Source organism: Cavia porcellus, unplaced genomic scaffold, assembly GCF_034190915.1.
Source record: "Cavia porcellus strain 051 isolate PalLab524CR breed Dunkin Hartley unplaced genomic scaffold, mCavPor4.1 scaffold_26, whole genome shotgun sequence".
In the NCBI taxonomy this organism is placed as follows: domain Eukaryota; kingdom Metazoa; phylum Chordata; class Mammalia; order Rodentia; family Caviidae; genus Cavia; species Cavia porcellus.
This window is the reverse complement of record NW_026947509.1, coordinates 38767026-38785781: the sequence shown is the minus strand read 5'-3', so window position 1 is coordinate 38785781 and position 18756 is coordinate 38767026.

Sequence of the window (18756 nt, the reverse complement as noted above, 5' to 3'; positions counted from 1 at the left end):
CTTATGGAAAGTTGGATCCATTAGTTTTATGTGGAAGCATAGTTTTATCAGAGAAACATACTGAAAAAGATGATTCACTATTTGATTTTACTTTATTTTCCTTCTTCTCACCTTTCTTTCCTTAATTCCTTCATTCGTTGTTCCTTCCACATATATTTGTTGGGACTTTAGCAGGTTTCAGGGGACTTGGGATGCAATAAACAAAACCAGCACTACCCACGGTGTTATCTAGTTTACGTTCTACTGGGGAAGATAACAAAAAACAGTAAATATATGGTATTAACATCAAGTAATGAGAAGAAACATTGTAGTATTTCAGAGCGTGGAATGATATCTGTTGCTATTTTATATATTGAAAAAGATATTAGTTGGAACATTCTGGAGATTACATGAAGGACATACTCATGTTACTTTTTTCAAGTCACCGAGCACAGAAAAGAGGTGTTTCTTTTCTTGCCAATATCAAGGATGGTGACTTTGCACTTTCCACTTATTCTTCTCTGTCACTCATTCAAAAAGAGAAAGAAATTTTAAGTTTGCAGAGTAACAAAAGCAAAGCAAGTATAACTAGTAGTTGGTTTTAAGAGTTTCTCTGTGACCAGATCTCATGGCGTAAGAGGAAAGTTGACACTCTTCCTGTTTAGAGGAAAGTATCTCTAAAAAGTACACCTTACACTAGTGAGCAAGAGAGCTTGGTGAGGGCCTATTGCAGAAAGACACTCGAGGTGGGCACCTGGGGAACAAGGGAAAAGAAAGGTGAAAATATCCCAGACGCTATTCCAGTTTTGTCTTGGGCTTCAGTAGTGGTAAGAATTTCATATCCTAAAAATTACTTCAGGTTTCCATGCTTGCTTGGCATGACATGCACGTGACCTCCTGCTAGAGGAATCTACCTGAGGAGGGTACACTACACCAGACACGTTTTAAAACCTTGATTGACATCCAAAGGGTCCAGGGGTTAGAGTCAGGAAATGAAGTTTGGTTTCTTTTTATTTGATTTATACGCTCTGCAATCTCAGATGACTGCTCATTTTGATTTTATATTACTCAGCACTGCAGTGATCATGGCTGCTGTATCTTCATGGCAATATAGTTTATCAGTTCAAGCAAATACATTACTAACTGAATGTTTCTCTCTAATTTTAATCATGGCTCTTTTGTTTGACTTAATGTTTTCTTTTTTGTGTCTGTAGGGTATTATTTATGTTGACATTGTGTCTATTTTTGACCACTTTGGATTAGCAATACCGCTTTAAAAAGTAACTGAAAGTTTTGCCTTCTGCTTTGAATTTGAGTGCAAGTTTTAATGTGAAGTTTAAACTAAAATGGCATTAATATTTCCATATAATAAAATATTTGATCACATATTTTGTCTTATTCAAACTTTTTTCTCATTTGTTTGTTATCTTTTCTTCTAAATCAAATTCTAACTGTTGCTTTATTATCAGCTATTCAATTTGTTATCATTTTTATTCTCATGTAGTAAGGATAATATGACATTCTTGTGAAATGGATTGCTTTTGGTGGATTTTTTTTTAGTGAAATTTGTTCTTCTAGGAAAAAAAAAGAAAACCCAACAAAACATAATGAAATGTTTGATTCCCAGTGATCAAAGTCTTAGAAATGCTGAACTTTAATCTTTAAGGATAAACAATTTTTTATGGTGACTTTAAGACATCAGGCATAGAAAACAGTTTATACAGGAAAGTGAATTAAAGCAATATAAAATCCTATTGAATTTTTTCCATCTCTGCTATAACTCCTTACATATTATCTTCTTTATAATACACAAATAAATTATGTACTTAATTTAATACAAGTTTCCATTGTCCTAGAAATTGTTAAATAAGGTGTCTATTTCTTTCTCTTAATATCTTCCCCTTGTGTGGTTCCCTAAGAACATATTTTATCCTTCATATGCTTCTCAAACTTTATTTTTAATCTAGATGACCTTTTGGTTATAGCTAAAAGGCAATATGAGACAAGCATTAAAGGAAATGATGAATTGGATATAGGTAACTGTGAATATGTTCTTTTCTTTTCTTGACAGCTCAAAGTCATGAAGACAATTTTCTGAGGTTAAACAAAATGGGTCCACTTAAAACTGGGATTGCGTTCATCATTGGTGTGACTGTTGGCACTGGAGTGTGACGGGTGGCTGTTAACTCCAGCAACTTGTCATGTACCAGCTGTTTTGTCAATCTCCAAGAGCCCGCAGACTAGTCCTGAGCTGAAACAATGAAACAGCAAAGAAATAGAATCACATACACATAATAGCCAGAAAAAAAGACCTTCAAGTTTCAGCAATCAAAAAATAAGGTAAGTCTGCATGGGAAGCAATCATCAGGAGACACAGAGGCTTATCTGTCTTCGATAAGTTCAAAGAAAAGAAAACTTGAAATTCTTCATAACACCGTTTAGATTTGATTTAGACAAAGTTCTCCCACTAACATTGCTAGTTTTCTTTTAGAAATATTTTTAACATATTTTAACAAATTTTAAGTTGCAAATGTTGAACGCCCAACTTAAATAAGTAGCATAGAAGCAACATAATTATTATTATTATTACCTGGAAAGCAGAAGAGGAAGGCTTATGTTCATGGGAGCTACATTCAAGAGCTCAGATACTGACCCTCTTTTCATCTCAGGTCAGAATGCCCTTCTGGTCCAGTAGCATCAAGAAGGAAAGACATTTCCTTTCATATTATCATCTACTCATGGCTTCACAGAAGTACACAGAGTGGTTTAATCTAGACCAGTTGTAGATAAAGCGCCCAATTCTGATGCAATGTCAACCCCAGGAGAATGTGAAGCAGAGATTGGCTCAGACTTCATATAAGAGTGACTTAGCAACCAGAACAGTGCTTCTCACCCAGTGCAGAGTTTGCAAATGGAACCAAAATTCTGTCTTATTTGCAATTTTAAGTTATTGGCAGACAAAACCTTACAGATTTAGGGGGTTCTGTGTGATATTTCAATACACATATACAATGTATATAGAACAAGTAAATGTATTAGCATATTCATAACTATTTGTGTTGGAAACATTCAGATTATTTTCTTAGGGCTATTTTAGAATATATAATAAATGACTGTTAACAATAATTCCCCTATTATACTATAACTCACTGTAACTTACTCCTGTCTGATTCTGTTTTTGTATGCAATAGCCAATCTCTTTCTGTGCCTCTCCATTTATGCTCCCATCCTCTGGTAATTACTATTGTATTTAGTGTCTACTTCTATGACATCAGCATAGTTCACTTATACATTTGAGCTAGAATATGAAGCAATTGTTTTTCTGAGCTTGGCTTATTCTCTTTAGTGTAAGCCCTTTAGGTTCATCTGTGTTGTCACAAATGACAGGTTTTTACCCTTTTTCTGGGTGAATAATTTTCCAGTGTGTATTTAAACCACATTTTCTTCATTTATTCATTTGATGAAGGACACATTGGATTTCATATCTTGGCTGTTGTGATTGATAGTGCAGTACACACATGAGTGCAATTATCTCTCTTTTTGAATATAAGCCCAGCAGTGAAATTTCTAATTAATATGGTAGTTGTACTATAGTTTATTGAGGAGAGTCCAAGCTCTTTGGCACAAAGGCTCTACTAATCTATAGGCCCACTATCAATTACATAAGTCCCCTTTCCTTATATTCTTATCAGGACTTGTTTTTTGATGTTTTGTTAATAGCCACTCTAACTTGGTTGAGATGGCGTTTTCTTGTGCTTTTGATTTGATTACAGATGTGATGACTTGTTTATTCATTTATCTTTTGAGAAAAAAACTATTCAACTCATTTGGTCAGAAAAAAATCTGGTTGTTGCAGCCAAGTTCCTCATTTTTTAAAATTTTTTTTTAATTTTTATTTAAGGAGAAAAGAAAAGAAAGAAAAAAACAGTGAAGGGGTACAAGTTATACAGATTTACAGAAGAAAAAAATGCGCAGTAGGAAATCACTAGTTAATGGATTACATATTGCCATCTTAGAAATAATTGTTCAAGTCACAAAATTAAAGCTTGTAGAGTGGACATTCCAACAATGATACTGCAAACAGTTCTGTTCAATGATCCAATAAAACTCTGTGATATCATTTTCTATCTTATACATTTAAATATACATGCAGTTATATAGTTTAGAGCACTTTCTTTTCCTCTCTTTTGTACAGTGACTATTACACATTTTGGGTTTCATTGCTCCCACGGTTCTTATTACTTTTTTGGAAGAGAGTAAAACCAAATGTGACATAACAGAACAGAATTGGTCAAGTCAAAAGGGTGGATTTAATAGATAATACAAAAACATAATACAAGGTGATCAACAATGGTTACCATAATGCCTCCCGCTATTTCTAATAGAATTGCCTATATCATTAGTTGTAATACAATTGAACAAAACAGTAAAGAATAAAACCGACAAAACCAAAACATTGGAGATATTGTAGGTCTTCAAAAGTAGATAAAAATCAACGAGAATGGGAGTTATAATGAATCTCATTATCTTCTCAGCTGATGCCTAAACTTTCGAACCTGATACTATCCAGCAGAACAGAATAGAGGAACCTCAGTCAAAAACAAGATGGTGAGAGTAATACAGGGCTTCAAATCGAGATAATAGAAAGTCAAAGTGGGTTACTATATTATATCCTGCTATATTTTTCCCTTTAATTAAATGGATAAAAATAAAAAAGTAAATAATGGAGTGGAGATTGAGAAAAAAGAGGGCATAACAGCGAAACAGGGCAGATCAAAATATAACCATTTAAGCAGAATAGTGTTTCACCACCAGATATTTCTGACCCAAAAGTAGTTACCATATTGACTTCCTCCCTGAAGTCCTTGAGTATAACTTCATATACTGTAGCCTTAAGTATATCAAAACAATGTAAAACCATTTAAGAGAATGACAGCATTATAGAGTATTTAGAATCGACTAACAGAAAATGAACAATGGTCTCTGTATAATCTCCTTGTCTTTAAAAGGTTTTTGCTTATACTATCATACATAACAAAATCCAATAAGATACAACCTGTTTAGACCATTGGAGACAGAAGAACAAAAGCTAGATGAGACTTCAAAACAAGATGGTACTAAATCAGCATTACCTATTAAGATGTCATTTTCTCCAAAATAGCTGTTCCTATCATCCAATCTTCTCTGTCTCATTTCTGTTGAGCTCTTTTTCTGTCAGTAGCTGTCAATTTGTCTTCTTCATTTTGTTCTCTGCTCCATTCGTTGTGGCCTCCCCGCCACTATTTCTGGGTTCTTTGTATTTTTCTTTTTTTAGAATATCCTGCAATACTTTCTGTAGGGTTGAATTGGTGGTTGCAAATTCCCCCAGTTCCTCTTTATCCTGGAAGCACCTCATTTTTCCATCAATTTCCAGGGACAGTTGTGCAGGATATCTCAATCTTGGCTGGAGATTATCATCTTTCAAAGCTTGAATTATTTCCCCCCATGCTCTTCATGATTTGATGGTTTGTGAAGAGAAATCTGCTGTAATTCTGATGGGTGTTCCCTTGTAAGTGATCTGTTTCTTGTCTCTTACAGCTTTTAATATTCTGTTCTTGTATTGAATTTCTGGAATTTTTATTATTATATGCCTGGGTGTTTCTCTGTTAGGGTTGTAGGTAGCTGGGGTCCTGTATGCCTCATACATCTGAGTATCTTTACCTTTTGCTAAATTAGGAAAATTCTCCTGGATTATTTCTGTGAGTAGCTTTTGTGGTTCACTTGTTTGTGTCCCTACTTCTTCTTTTATGTTCTTAATCCTTAAGTTATGGATCCTCTTATCATCTTCTTGTCTTTGTATTATTGCTGTTTGTTTCTTTGTTATTTTTAAGAAGTTTTTCATTTCATTCTCCCATATTTCAAGTCTGCCCTCCAGTTCAGATAGTCTGTCCTTAGTTTCTTTCAAGCTGTTATGCCAGTCTTGGATAGACTTCTTAGTTTCTTGATAGTCCCTTTGAACCTGCTTCACATACTCAATGCTTTCTCTGTTTTCTCCATCAAGCAATTCTCCCCTCTTTTTCTGTTCTTCCATTCCACCATCTGTTTTTTCCTGGGTGGTGCTTAGCATTTCTCTAACTATTCTGCATACTTCTAGCTTCAGGTCGTTGATAACTTCATTCCTGAATTGGTCTATGAGGCTCTCTATATGGCCCTTAATGTATATTGGTGCGGTGTCCACTATTGCCTGTTTCTCAGGATTGGGGGCCGAGGAGCCTTTTTTGTTGCTTCCCTTCCCCATATTTTCTGTTCCTTATAAAATGCAAGCTTACATAGGAGGCCCGGCTTCCCTGCCTGTCAGCCACAGCCTGATCAAATTGCTCTGGCTAGGTGTTCCCGCCCACCGCTGCGCACCAGGGAGTTGCGGAGGAGGCAGCCTACGCGGGAGTCATTCGCTCCTCCGGGCCACCGTCAGGCTCTGGGATCTGGGTTAGGCCAGCCTAGGGAGTCCGCCAGCAGTGTCACTCAGGCCAGGCACGTTTCACCAATCCCATCCGAGAGGGGAATGTGTGGCTGGAGTCGCCACTGCGCCCTGCTCTTACAGGACTGCCTGAGCCCAGAAAGTCCTCTGCTGGAGTCAAACTGTGGAAGGGGGTCAGTTTCTCACTCACCTCGCCACCAGTCAGTTTTCGTGTACGCCTCCTTGTCCGTCCTGTTTTCGACTCCGTTCGCAGACTCCCGTTCCCAGAGCTTCTGCGCGTCTCTCCTTGCCGAGCCGCTATGGAAGCAGCCAGCCACCGGGCGGCGGGAAACCCAAATCGCGGTTTCCAATGGCGCAGGGTTGAGCCTCCACACCGAGTCTTTTCTGTTCCTATTTTAGCGCCAGGACTGTATTCTAAGTTCGTTCCTGAGTCAGCAGAGCATATCTCTACTGGTTCGTGTCTCCTTAGTCCGCATCATTCCTGGCCTCTGAGCCGAGCCTTTCAGAGAGCCTCCGGTAGTTGCTGTTGTCTGTCCGCCATGTTCTCCCGGAGTCCCCGAGTTCCTCATTTACAGTAATACCTCAACTCACAAAAACCTGTTTGGAATTCGGTTTGCAAACAGAAGTGTTAGGCAAAATTTTGTTTCCTTTCATCAACTACACATCTGGTGGTGAACAGGACCACAAATATCTTCCCCACATGAACAGCAACACAATCGTCTTTCCCAGGATCCTGGAACGAATTAAGTTTGTGAACCAAGGTACCGCTGTATTCTGGATATTATTCCCTTTTGAGATAAATAGCATGCATTTTTCCCTCTTGGGGTTGTGGCTTTATTCTGTTGATTATTTCTAAGAAGGGTGTTTTGTTGTTGTTGTTTTTTAAGATAAATATAATACAATTTGGTTTTTTTTCTTTCTTGTGCTTTTGACGTATTATCCAAAAAAAAAAAAAAAAAAAAAAATCCTTGCTCATACTAATGTCCTCAAGTTTATCTATGTTTTCTTCTACCTTTTCAAAGTTTTAAGTATTAAATGTAAGTATTTGATCCATTTTGGATCAATTTTTCTATATTATGAGAGATATGGGGCCAAGGTTTATTATATTACTTTGGTACTTAGTTTTACCAAAAATGTTTATTGAAAAGACTGTTTATCTAGTTTATGATCTTGGTAATTATGCCATTTAGTTGTAATATTAGAACTTATTTGGGGGGGCAGAGGATTTAGCTCACTGGTGTAAGTGCTTGCCTGGTAAGTGCAAAGTCGTGAGTTTGATTCCTGGTGGCAAAAAATGAACTTATTTGGAAGCACTTTACTGTGTCCTGTTGGTATTTGTATTTGTTTTTATGGCAGTTCCATGCTGTTTTAGTTACTATAGCTAGGCAATATGTTTTCAAATCAGATATTGTGCTGTCTCTAGCTTTGTTGTTAGTTTTTTTGTTTTGCAGTTATTTATGGGATTCTCTTTTCTTTTGTGAAAAATGTTATTCTATTTTGACAGGAATTCATTAAACTTGTAGATAATTTTAGGTAGATATTTTAGCAATATTTATTCTTGCAATTCAAGACTATGGTATGTCTTTCATTTTTTACATATGTATTTTATTTCCATATCTTACATAAAAGTTCAATAATTTTTATTAAAGAGATTTTCATATTGTTGATTTAATTTATTCCTAAAGATACTTTTGTAGTTATTATAAATAGAGTTGCTCTCTTTATTTCACTTTTGGCTAGTTTGTTATTAGTATATGAAAACTGTATTCATTGTTTGATATGTTGATTTTGTGTTCTACTCCTTACTGATTTTATCAGTTCTAATTTTTTGTGAGTCTTTGTGTGTTTTCTGTATAAAAGATCCTGTCATCTGCATATAGGCACAACTACTTCCTCGTGTCCAATCTAGATGCCATTTACTTATTTTTCTTGCATAACTGCTCTGGTTAGAAGTTCTAGTACCATGTTGGATTAGAATGGTGAAAGTAGGTAGCCACATCTTATTTGAGATCCTAAAGGAAACCTTGTACTTTTTTCCTTGTAGTACGTTGTTTGTGTTTGTCACAGATGGCCTTTATTATGTTGAGATAAATTACTTGTATTCCAAGATCTCATGGACTGAGTGCAGAGAAGGAGGTTACCTCAAAAAATGAAAAGAGCAAGGATGAGATATTACTAGATGAACACACACACAAGCTAAGTACTATCAAATTTAATTAGTCAGACGGTCAGGAGCTCTTATGCTCCTTTTGCTCAAACAATTCTTCTTATCCATGCATTTGGTCATGATATTTACCCTCTTCTCATATCTGGTACCCTTCCTGACAAGAAGATTACACTCAAATGAATTTCGACTCACCTTATGAGCAGAGATGACATGCAGATGTACCTCTCTGAAGAGAAGCTTCAACAACCAGAACATGGTTTGCTAATGTTTTCTCTCTGCCATTACAACCTGCTGTACTTTTGGTAGGAGACTTCTCATTGGCCTGGTCACTGGAAGTGAAGATGAATGAAGCAGAGCTTCGTAGACAGCCTAAGAAGCACATAGCAAATGGTAGAGAGATAGAAGTTCCTTGCTGTTGTAGCATCAAATGATGAAATCCCTATAACAATATTATCCCAACTAGTCTTAGAAAACACAGCAGCCTGAAAACATCACCAATTTCATTTCTTGTTTGAAATTTATAAGCCAAGAACAATAGAATGAGATTTTTCTAATCTCATTTCTTCTCAACCAAACTAGATAAAGCAAGCCTTTCAAACTTGGTATGTTACTGTTTTTGTCTGATAAAATAAATTGACTTTAATTTTCTATCTGTTTAACCTGCTGTCTGCCGTATGTTGCTATGTGACATTGGGCACACTTAAACTCATTAAGATTCATATTTTTATTTGTAAAGTATTGTGTTGATCACTATTTCCAAAGTCACTCTGTCAATGAGCATCTATGGTTCTTTGCATGCATTTTCTGTCTTCTGTCATGCTTTCCACATTTCATATAATGTTATATAATCTTGCTGATAATTCTTTTTTTAAAAATCTGTGTGTCTCTGTCTCTGTCTCTCTCTGTCTCCACATTAGACTATAAAGTTCATGAGGACAGGAATCACCTCTGAATTGTTAAACACAGTAAATCTAGATCCTGGAGGAAAGCTTCATACTTCATAGTATGGTTAATATTTTCTTTTGCCGGACACATGTATGGGCTTTTGTTTTCAACAAAACATAACAAAGATGCTTTAACCAGACATTAACTTGCATTTTCTTAAATTTGAAACTCTACATGTTTGTCTAGATATAATGTGTAGCATGTATTCTACAAGCACATATTGTCACTGAAATAGAAATATTGATTTTTTATATTGGTGATATGAAAACTTTACAACTCATTCTAGAAATTCATTGTAAATCCAAAAGCTCACAGCTATGAAATTATGAGAAATAAAGTATATAAGAGCTTATGCGTTGAAAGGAAAATGGTCTTTCAGTGATGAGGTTCACAGACCAAGACTCAACATTGATGACAGTAATTGAATTTTGCAAGTAATTCTTCTTTTGGCCTCTAGATGTCTCACCTAGAATTCCCATTATAGAAGATTTTCTGATGCAATATCCCAGCTATAGGCTTGGCTGAAATGTCATCTTGAGAACTAAGCATAAACCATGTGAATTTTACTGCAGTTTGAATCAAAACATTCCATTGGTATTTTTTTAACTTTCTGGAAAAATGCAAATAACAGATGGTGGGCGAATAGGCAGATTTACGAGAAAAGTGACTTTGTGTTAGTCACCATGATGAGCCACATTCCAAGAAGCCCAGTGTTTTTGGCTGTGATGAACAGTTTCCAGGTGTAACCCTTGATATAGGGAAAGTGATATTTGAGATAATGGTCACTGGTGCATCTTAACAGCTTTTCCCCACTTCAAAAATAATTCATGTGATTTATCTTAATTCTTTTTTTCCATTCCTCTGCCTTTCGATCTTCATTTATATACTAGTAAATGAAGTATGGAATTCAGAACAGTAATGTATATCTTTAGGATATGGCCTATGTAAACAAAACAAAAGACAGTGATGGCTTATCCTAAGAAAAAGTGATTCTGCTAAGTTTAATCAAAAACAAAATAAACAATTTTACTTTTTCACTTGATCTTAGCCAAAAGACTAAGAAGCGATGACGATTTTACTTCTTGAGAGGATATGAAACACTTTGGCAATGGAGAAAAAAACAACATTTATTAAGATTTTGAACATAAAAGGAAATAATTCTGTCATAACCATTTCTATTAGTGAAATGTTTTTCTATTAGCATATATTATATGAATGACAGATTACAATAATATTTAGCATATAAGGAAAATGTGAAAAAGAGATGAGTAATATTTCAATTCAGGAGTTACTCAGATTGCTTTCAAAGTGCTGTAGAATATGGTCATTTGTTGATTTTTAGATAGGCCGAGTTTCTATCAAAAAATTCAGAATGCTCTAAAGTGGACAAAAAGCAACATTTTCCTATTGCCAGGAATATTTCTGGCAAAATCAGACAACTGAGATCTATCCATAGAAAGCAATGTATAAATGAAAAGTGGCCAAACCTAATTATTTTTTGCTGGGCTACAAAATAAAAAGTTGGTTTTCTATTGATTTTTATTACACTAGTCTTAGCCATGTCTTTCAAGATTTTTGTTTTATGACTTTTGACAATCATTTTGATTCTGGCTCAAGTCTGATACCAATAAAACTAGCAACATGTTTGATTTCAAAATATGTTCATAACCACTTTAGGATAGCCAAAAAAAAAAAAAAAAAAAAAAAGGAAAATCCTAATGTGCTTACATAGCACCTACTTCTGTTTCATTTTTACAAATTAATTTTTTGCTTGATTCAACTAATTTGATCAAATAAGTTACATATACCACATATTTTAACTGTATATTTGTATGTACATCTAAAGAAAACACATTAATGGATTATTTGTGGGTGGCCCTGGCTTGTAAGATTTTCTCTAGGTTAGTTCCTTTCTCCTTATCCCTCTTATTTTCTCTCTAATAATTATTTTTTAATGCAAAATTTGTTTCCATTATTGCTTGTTGTGGTAAATCATTGCTCAATTCAAATATTATCTGCTTACTTTATGATACCTCTTCCATTTTAGCAATTAGAAGTAATCAATTCTATTCCTGCTTAAGGAAAATAAGGAACCATTATTTGATCACTTGTCTGAAACGTCCATCTAAATCTGAAGGTCAACTGAGTTTAGCAATTGCGGAACTCTGCTTGGCCTTCAAAGAAAACTCAGTTGGAATAAACTGAGTTCTGAGTTACCAGTTAAAGGCCGTGTGTGGCAACAGTGTCACCAGTGGGAGGAAAGACGGCTCAACTGTGCTGAGACGCCAGTGAGAAGTGAGAAACCAGCGAAAAGAGAGAAAGTCAGGCTGTATGAGAAGTAATTGAAAAGGACGGACTGGGGAGATACAAAAGAAAAGGAGGAGCCAAGGGACACTGAGAGATAAAGCGAGTGGCAGCCAGCAGAACCTGGTCTTTCCTTTCTTGCCAGTTTCTGGGTCTGTCCCCCTTAGCTCTGCCTCCCCTTGGAATCCCCAGCTAGCCCCTCCACATTTCACTAGGAATTTGTCAGCCTGTAATAGCTTTCGTGTCCAGCCAGGAATCAACAAGGGCGATGAGCCTGTGCTGTGTAAATCTAGGTAGTGAGGAAAGTAAGCCAGCACCTATCATGTGACCGCCCTTGCACAACGTGATATTCCAGAAGTTTCAAAGGCCTTTTCCCACCTGAGTCATACGTGAGGGCTTGGTCCCTGGGGCGCTGGAATTCTCAAGGAGGCCATATATCAAAGCTTACATTCCTTAAACAGTCAAATTGGAAAATACTTAAATTGTGCATCAGCTGGGGTCTGGGATGATTCCTGTAGATTACCTTGGTCTACATTTTCAAATTCTGAAGGGATTTTGTAGAACTCTTCCAGCGTCCTCATTTGTCCCATTATTCTACCGTCTGGAAAGCTATGTAGGGGTGTTAAACCTAATCCTCTAATCAGAATTGCTTGCCTGTTTACTAATGCAATAATAATTATAGACATGCTTATATCACAGATATAGTCTAACTTTTGAAGAAACATTATATCATTCAAAGGCATGTTTAAAGTATATTTTCAACCTTCTTTTCAATGTTGAAAACAATAATTGTTGACTTTACAAAGTAAGCATCTATTAAGAATCTTCCATGAACCTCCTTCTGTTAAGTGCTTTTAAAGTGAGACAATGAAGAAAACATTTCTTGCCCTCTATATGAGACAACAATACGAGCTTACTAAAATGTTAGAAATTCTAACCAAACTGGGTAACCTGAAGCTCTTCTGACTCCATTGCTTTCATGAATCTATAACAATTTAATATTTCTCTAGAATCAAACCAGCAAAATTCTTTCAAAAACTACTACATGATAAAGATGCTAAGAAAATCATTACATTTGCTTATTGTTTTCATCTTATTTGTTTATTTATATTTCAGTGATTGAACTGAGATTGAACCAGTGATGGAACTGGTGACTCACTGACTGACCTGGCCATCGAGCTGAGCATTGCCACACTGAGCTACTGGCCTTTCTTTTTGTAGACAAGTTTTTGCTAAATTGCTAAGCTTCCAGCTGGGCACAAACTTGCAACCCCCCAGTCACAGACTCCCTTGAGAAGTGGCATGGCAGGAGTGTCCCACCATGCCCAGCTAGCAAATATACTTTATTACAACATTATTCATAAATGGAACTAAGTTTTGATTTAAAAAATACCAAGATTATAAACAGAAGAATAAATTGGAGCAGACACATAGTTTATAATTTGTCTTTAAAACTCTGTAAGAAGGCTGCTTAAATTTAATTCTAGTAGTCAGTTTTAAAATTTTGAATGAAACAAATGGTTCTTTCAAATGATATCACCTAGGAATGTTTAATAACAGTAGATTTCTTTATAAACTCTGTCAGGATTTAGAGTAACCAGCAAGGGCTGAGTCAGCACTCACAGGGTGGTTACTACCTCTAGGCTGAAGCAGACAGATGGGTCAGTGGGTCCCAAAGCAGTAGCAATATGACTAGGACTCTGTAGGAAGCGGGATGGTCACTGGCAGGGACAAGATGGCACAGTGACATGGCAGACCTGTGACTGCCTGTGCAAGAGGATAGCATAGATCACAGCAGGGTCACACTGTCCTCCTCTGCTTTGATATACTGCTTGTGCTTCACATGGGGCAAGCCCACTGCGAAGGCAGAGGGCCAGAGAGCCAAGGCTCTGTCCCCGAAGGCCATCCTTTGACAACAAGCAGGGAATCCTGGTGTCCAGGGCATAGCTAGAAAAAATATGGTAAATAAAAGTTAGGGAAATACCTGTTGATGAGTTTTAGTTTCAAACCACTGAAAAGTGACCTTTGTAAAAGAAAGATACACTAATTTTCATTTATTTTCAACATTCACATTATTATTTCAGTCAATCACTTTTCTGTAGACAATAGAAATACCTAACCTCACTTCCCAAACATCACTTATTTGTTGCATGGAGTACAGTTGTTTCTCAAAAGTTGAAACCAAACTGCATCTCTGTAATTATTTAATCACCATGGAGGTTTTTCTCAAGTTTTGCATGACTACATTGAATAAGCACTTCAAAATGTATTGAAATAAATAGCATGAAAGAAGGAAGAAGTGTTTTTATGCACAAGCTTAATCACCAAGCATTTGCTCATTTTAGGCCCCAGAACAAACAGATATTTTGATTTTTATAAGACTAAACACTCGCTTCCCACAAAACAAACAAAGTAAGTTTAATAACGCTCACATCTAGTAAATACTAGAAGAATCCACAGTCTATATTTCTTCTGAGGAATATAACTTTGATCATGTTTATCTTATTTGTTTCACTTCTCTTTGTACCTTTCTTATCTCTAGATTAAAAAGGAGAAAAAGTCCAAGTGTTCTATAGTTTAAAAAAAAAACTAACAGTTAAAGTAACATATTTGTTGATAATAACTAACTGCAAATTAATAAGTAACTACTAACTTTTGTGGAATGAATGACTTTGTTTTGCTTTGTTTCTTTTTAAAACATAAAGCTAAAAATAAAACAACAGATGACACTTTCCAGTTTATTACCATTTCTTTATATTGACATTCTTCCATACAGAACACATGTATACACAGTTGGTCTATCTTACATAAAGCTTCTCATTCTATCAGGGCCAATGTACAAAACAAAGTAATTCCTTGTAGTTCCACATGACATATATGAAATTTATATCAAATATTTGATACAATCTGATCAATTCAGCACAACTGGAAAAACCCTCTTTAGAATGGCCACAGTGTCACATGGGGGTGAAAATAGAATCTGGGTTGAAAAGTACAGAGAAAAATAAAAGTTTCCTTAAGGTCAAGGGCAACAGCTGAGCAGCTCTGGGCTACCTGCTTCAAAGGACACAGTGTCATGTGTTTATAGATAAAATGTCGGTTTCTATGGGGGGAGGGTGGTCACAGAAACAAATATCCCTGACACCCAAACAAAATAATCCCAAATAAAATGGATGATGTAGTCCATAGTAAAAAGGGAGATAACTATTCATGGGAAAAAATGCATGACCTCACCCTTTTAGAATACACAGTGATTCATCAGCGTTTTCCTGCTTGCTTTGAATCTCCCAGTTCAGCCCCTGTCTCTTTTGCCTCCAAGGTTAGGTCACTCAGCTGAAGCTGCTGAACTCTGACAAGGATGGGCAACCCTGAAGAATACTCATGGCTTCAGGAAGGTTTTCTTGTCAGTAATTTGAAGACACTATCTTGCTTGATGACATATTTTTCTCAAAAGCAAAGCATTGATTTTGTTTTCTTTCCCTTCCTTCTCTCCTTTTCTCCCTACCTCCCTCCCTCCCTTCCTTCCTTCCTTCCTTCCTTTTTATTCTCAAGAAAGTTGCCTACTAACTTACCTAAAAAAAGAAGTCTCTGTGATCATGAGGCAAGTGTTATGGAAATGATACATAGCAATATATTTATAAGCAGCAGGAATCAGTTAAAAATATCATTAGAAGCAAGCTAAATTGTGTTGTGTAGCTGTGGTACTCACAACTCTACAAATGCTATCTGTCCATCTCCTTATAAAAAGGCACCGTAGTTTAATTAAGTTACTGTGGAACCACTGTCTCAAAATTGCAACCAAATTGTTTGTGCAATGTTATGTATCTAAGGAAACAAATGTAGACTTCTAGAATTACATTATTAGTTTCTTTTTGGGCCATAGACACTTCAAAGATTTTTCAGAATCTAGCAGTGCTCTGTCACAGTAACTAGTTGCTCCCTGAGTGTGAGTTCCAAATACTTTTCTGCTCCTGCTCTCTTCTCGATACCTTTGCTTAGTTCTTGATTTTTGGTTCCTGAGGGATAGGGAGATAAAATCTTAGCTGGGTGTGGTGATGTAGGCCTGTGATCCCAGCACTCGGGGAGTGAGGCAGGAGGGTCACAAAATCAAGACCAGCCTGGGAATCTAACAATTTAGCAAGACACTGCTCAAAATAAAAACCTTAAAAAATAAAGTTTTAAAAGACAGAGAATGTAGCTCAGTGGAAAGGCCCTGTGTTCATTCCCTAATACCACACACACACACACACACACACACACACACACACACACACCTAAGTGTTTGGTGAGAAGTTTTTAACATATCTGCTGCTTTCTGCCCTGGGCCCTGGTGCCTGAAGGGTCCATTTTGAAAAATGCAGCACTGAATTTCCTGTTTCAGAATCCTAATCTTTAGAAATCAAATCAGGCCAATGCATTTTTATCAGTGCTAAATGACCTGTTTCTGAAAGAATCATTTTGCTGCTGCTCAGAAACTAGAGATTCCATCCTCTACAGCAGCAGGCAGAGGCCTGGCTCTCAAAGCTCGGGGTAGTCTCCCTAAATGGTCCATTCACAAGCAGTGCTCTGAAGAGGAGATTAGGAATAGCTTAGCTGGACACGACAGTGCTATCCTTCTTTGCCTGGTCTGATGACTCCAGTGAAGGTGAATCTGGTGAGGAACATTGCCCAGCCTATCCTGGAGCCTGGGGAAAGGACAGACTTGTCCTGGTACCCTGTCCTCCTTCTCAACAATCACAGGTGGTGGCAAGAGCCAGAGCTTTACATAAGCCCCAACAGACTCCTGAGGTGTCTGCACAGGGCTGCACGGGTGGGGCTGGAAGACACATTCCCATGGCTATCTCTGCCTGACTCCTGGGTTTAGTGCTGCTAGCTGAGCCGATCAAGCATTTTGCTTTCACCCTGAGAGCTTTCCTTTCTGCTTATTTGCACTTTTATCATTTTGTACCCTGATGATAAACCCTACTGAATTCAGACAGCTGACACTTCATACTGTCAGGGCTCTCTCCATCTAAAATTGGGCTGATCCTATATCTTTAGGTCATTTCCTGAGATGGTTTGGCCAGCCAAATTGCAAACTACTTAGTACCAGGGCTCTGTTATGTTCTTGGAGAACTCAAAACTGAGTTCTTTCAATAAGAGATAAGTGTAAACAATCAACTCACCATTTGTTAGCTAACAATGATTATTTCAAAGCACTGTTACTTGAGGTATAATTTATATGCAACAAAATAGTCATGTAAAATGTTTAGGTACATAGATTTTTTTTTTTAAGATCTCAGTGCCTTTGTGTTGAGCTACAGACATCCTAAGCCCATTTTTAACTTTTATTTTGAATTCAGGATGTCTCTAAGTCACTACTTGCTGAGGATGGACTCTAACTCTTGATTACTCTTGCCTCAGTTTCCCAAAATGCTGGGTTTACAAGTATAAGCCACCTCACCTGGCTATTAGTTGTATCTTCTGTAATTGAAATACAGCACTGCAATCAGGAAATTGACATTGGCATGAAATAGGCCTATAGTTCTGTGTATTTGCCATGTTTAGATTTATATAGCCACTGCCATAATCAAGATACAAAATATTCTGAATTGTAATCATCTCTCTGATGTCACCCCTTATAGTTCAATCCATACTTGCCCCTCTCTGTACCATCCTAGTAACTAACAATGATATGTTGTCTGACTTATAGTCATCATTTCCAGAACCTTACATGACTAGGATCACACAAAATGAAAGTGGCTTTTATCACTCAACATAATGCTCTAAAGATCCATCTCAGTTGCTATGTTCTCTCTGTTTCCAAATAATATTAGAGGTTACACTCACCTGTATATTGAATTTATCTCTAAGCCATTTCTTCCCAAAGGCTTTAGGGTAGTTTATATCAAGTTACAAACTAGCAAGGCTAAGAAAACACAGATGCAAAATTACTAACACTTAATCAGAGGAATACAGTACACGGGCCTTAGAGACTGGCAAACATAGTCACTAGCTGAGTTTTAGAGCTAGTTCTGAATTCCGATTATCCAAAGTGAAAAGAGAACATCATGATTGGTATACAGCTCTTGTTATTGAAGAGGATATCCACCAGTTCTTAAATATAGAGAACTTCTCTGCTGGTGTTAAATGTGCAAATATAACTCATGAGTAGTTTTACACGAGCAGATTGATGTGATAGGTAGGTCTTCAGCAATATTTCCACAGCAAATGTAAATATTGACATTACTCAGCTGGCTAGTTTTTACTGAGTTATCAGTTACTAGGCAGAAGCAAATTTAATATACAACCCCATAAAGCCCGACAAAGGAGGCATATTACAACCCTAGGCTTTCAGCACACCATAAAGAAGTCTATGGGGGAGGGAGGTCAGTGTTGAATGTGACTCCATATTCTGGGTTTTTCTCCCTCTATCCTCCTTATGAGCATCTGACGCCATATGATCCATCATGGACCAATAGTAATGAGTATATCAGCAAATATTGCAAAAAGGCAGTGCTTCTTAAAATGTGGCTCTGGCATTTCTCACCATGATGTAGGGTCTCATTTTCCTCTCCTTAAACATAAGTGGGTTTCGCAAAAGAGATGCTAAGTGGGATTTTGTATGTGATCTTCTGCTAACTTTTGCCTGGCCTTCAATCTCCCTCTCTCCTTCCCTCCATCCTTCCTCTCTTTCATTCCTCTCCTTCTTATTTTCCCCCCTTACAATCCTTTCTTCTGCACCTTTGTAGTCCTGAGTCAGCACACAAAAGTCCAGCCATCCTGAGATCCTGAGGAATTTAGTTTCAGGACCCCACCTGTTTTTTCCCAGAGTGTTCAAGTCATCTCATCTTAGGACTTAGATACAGAAGTAAAGAATTTTTGGAGTCAACTAAGCCTTGTATACTTCATCACTGCAATCTCA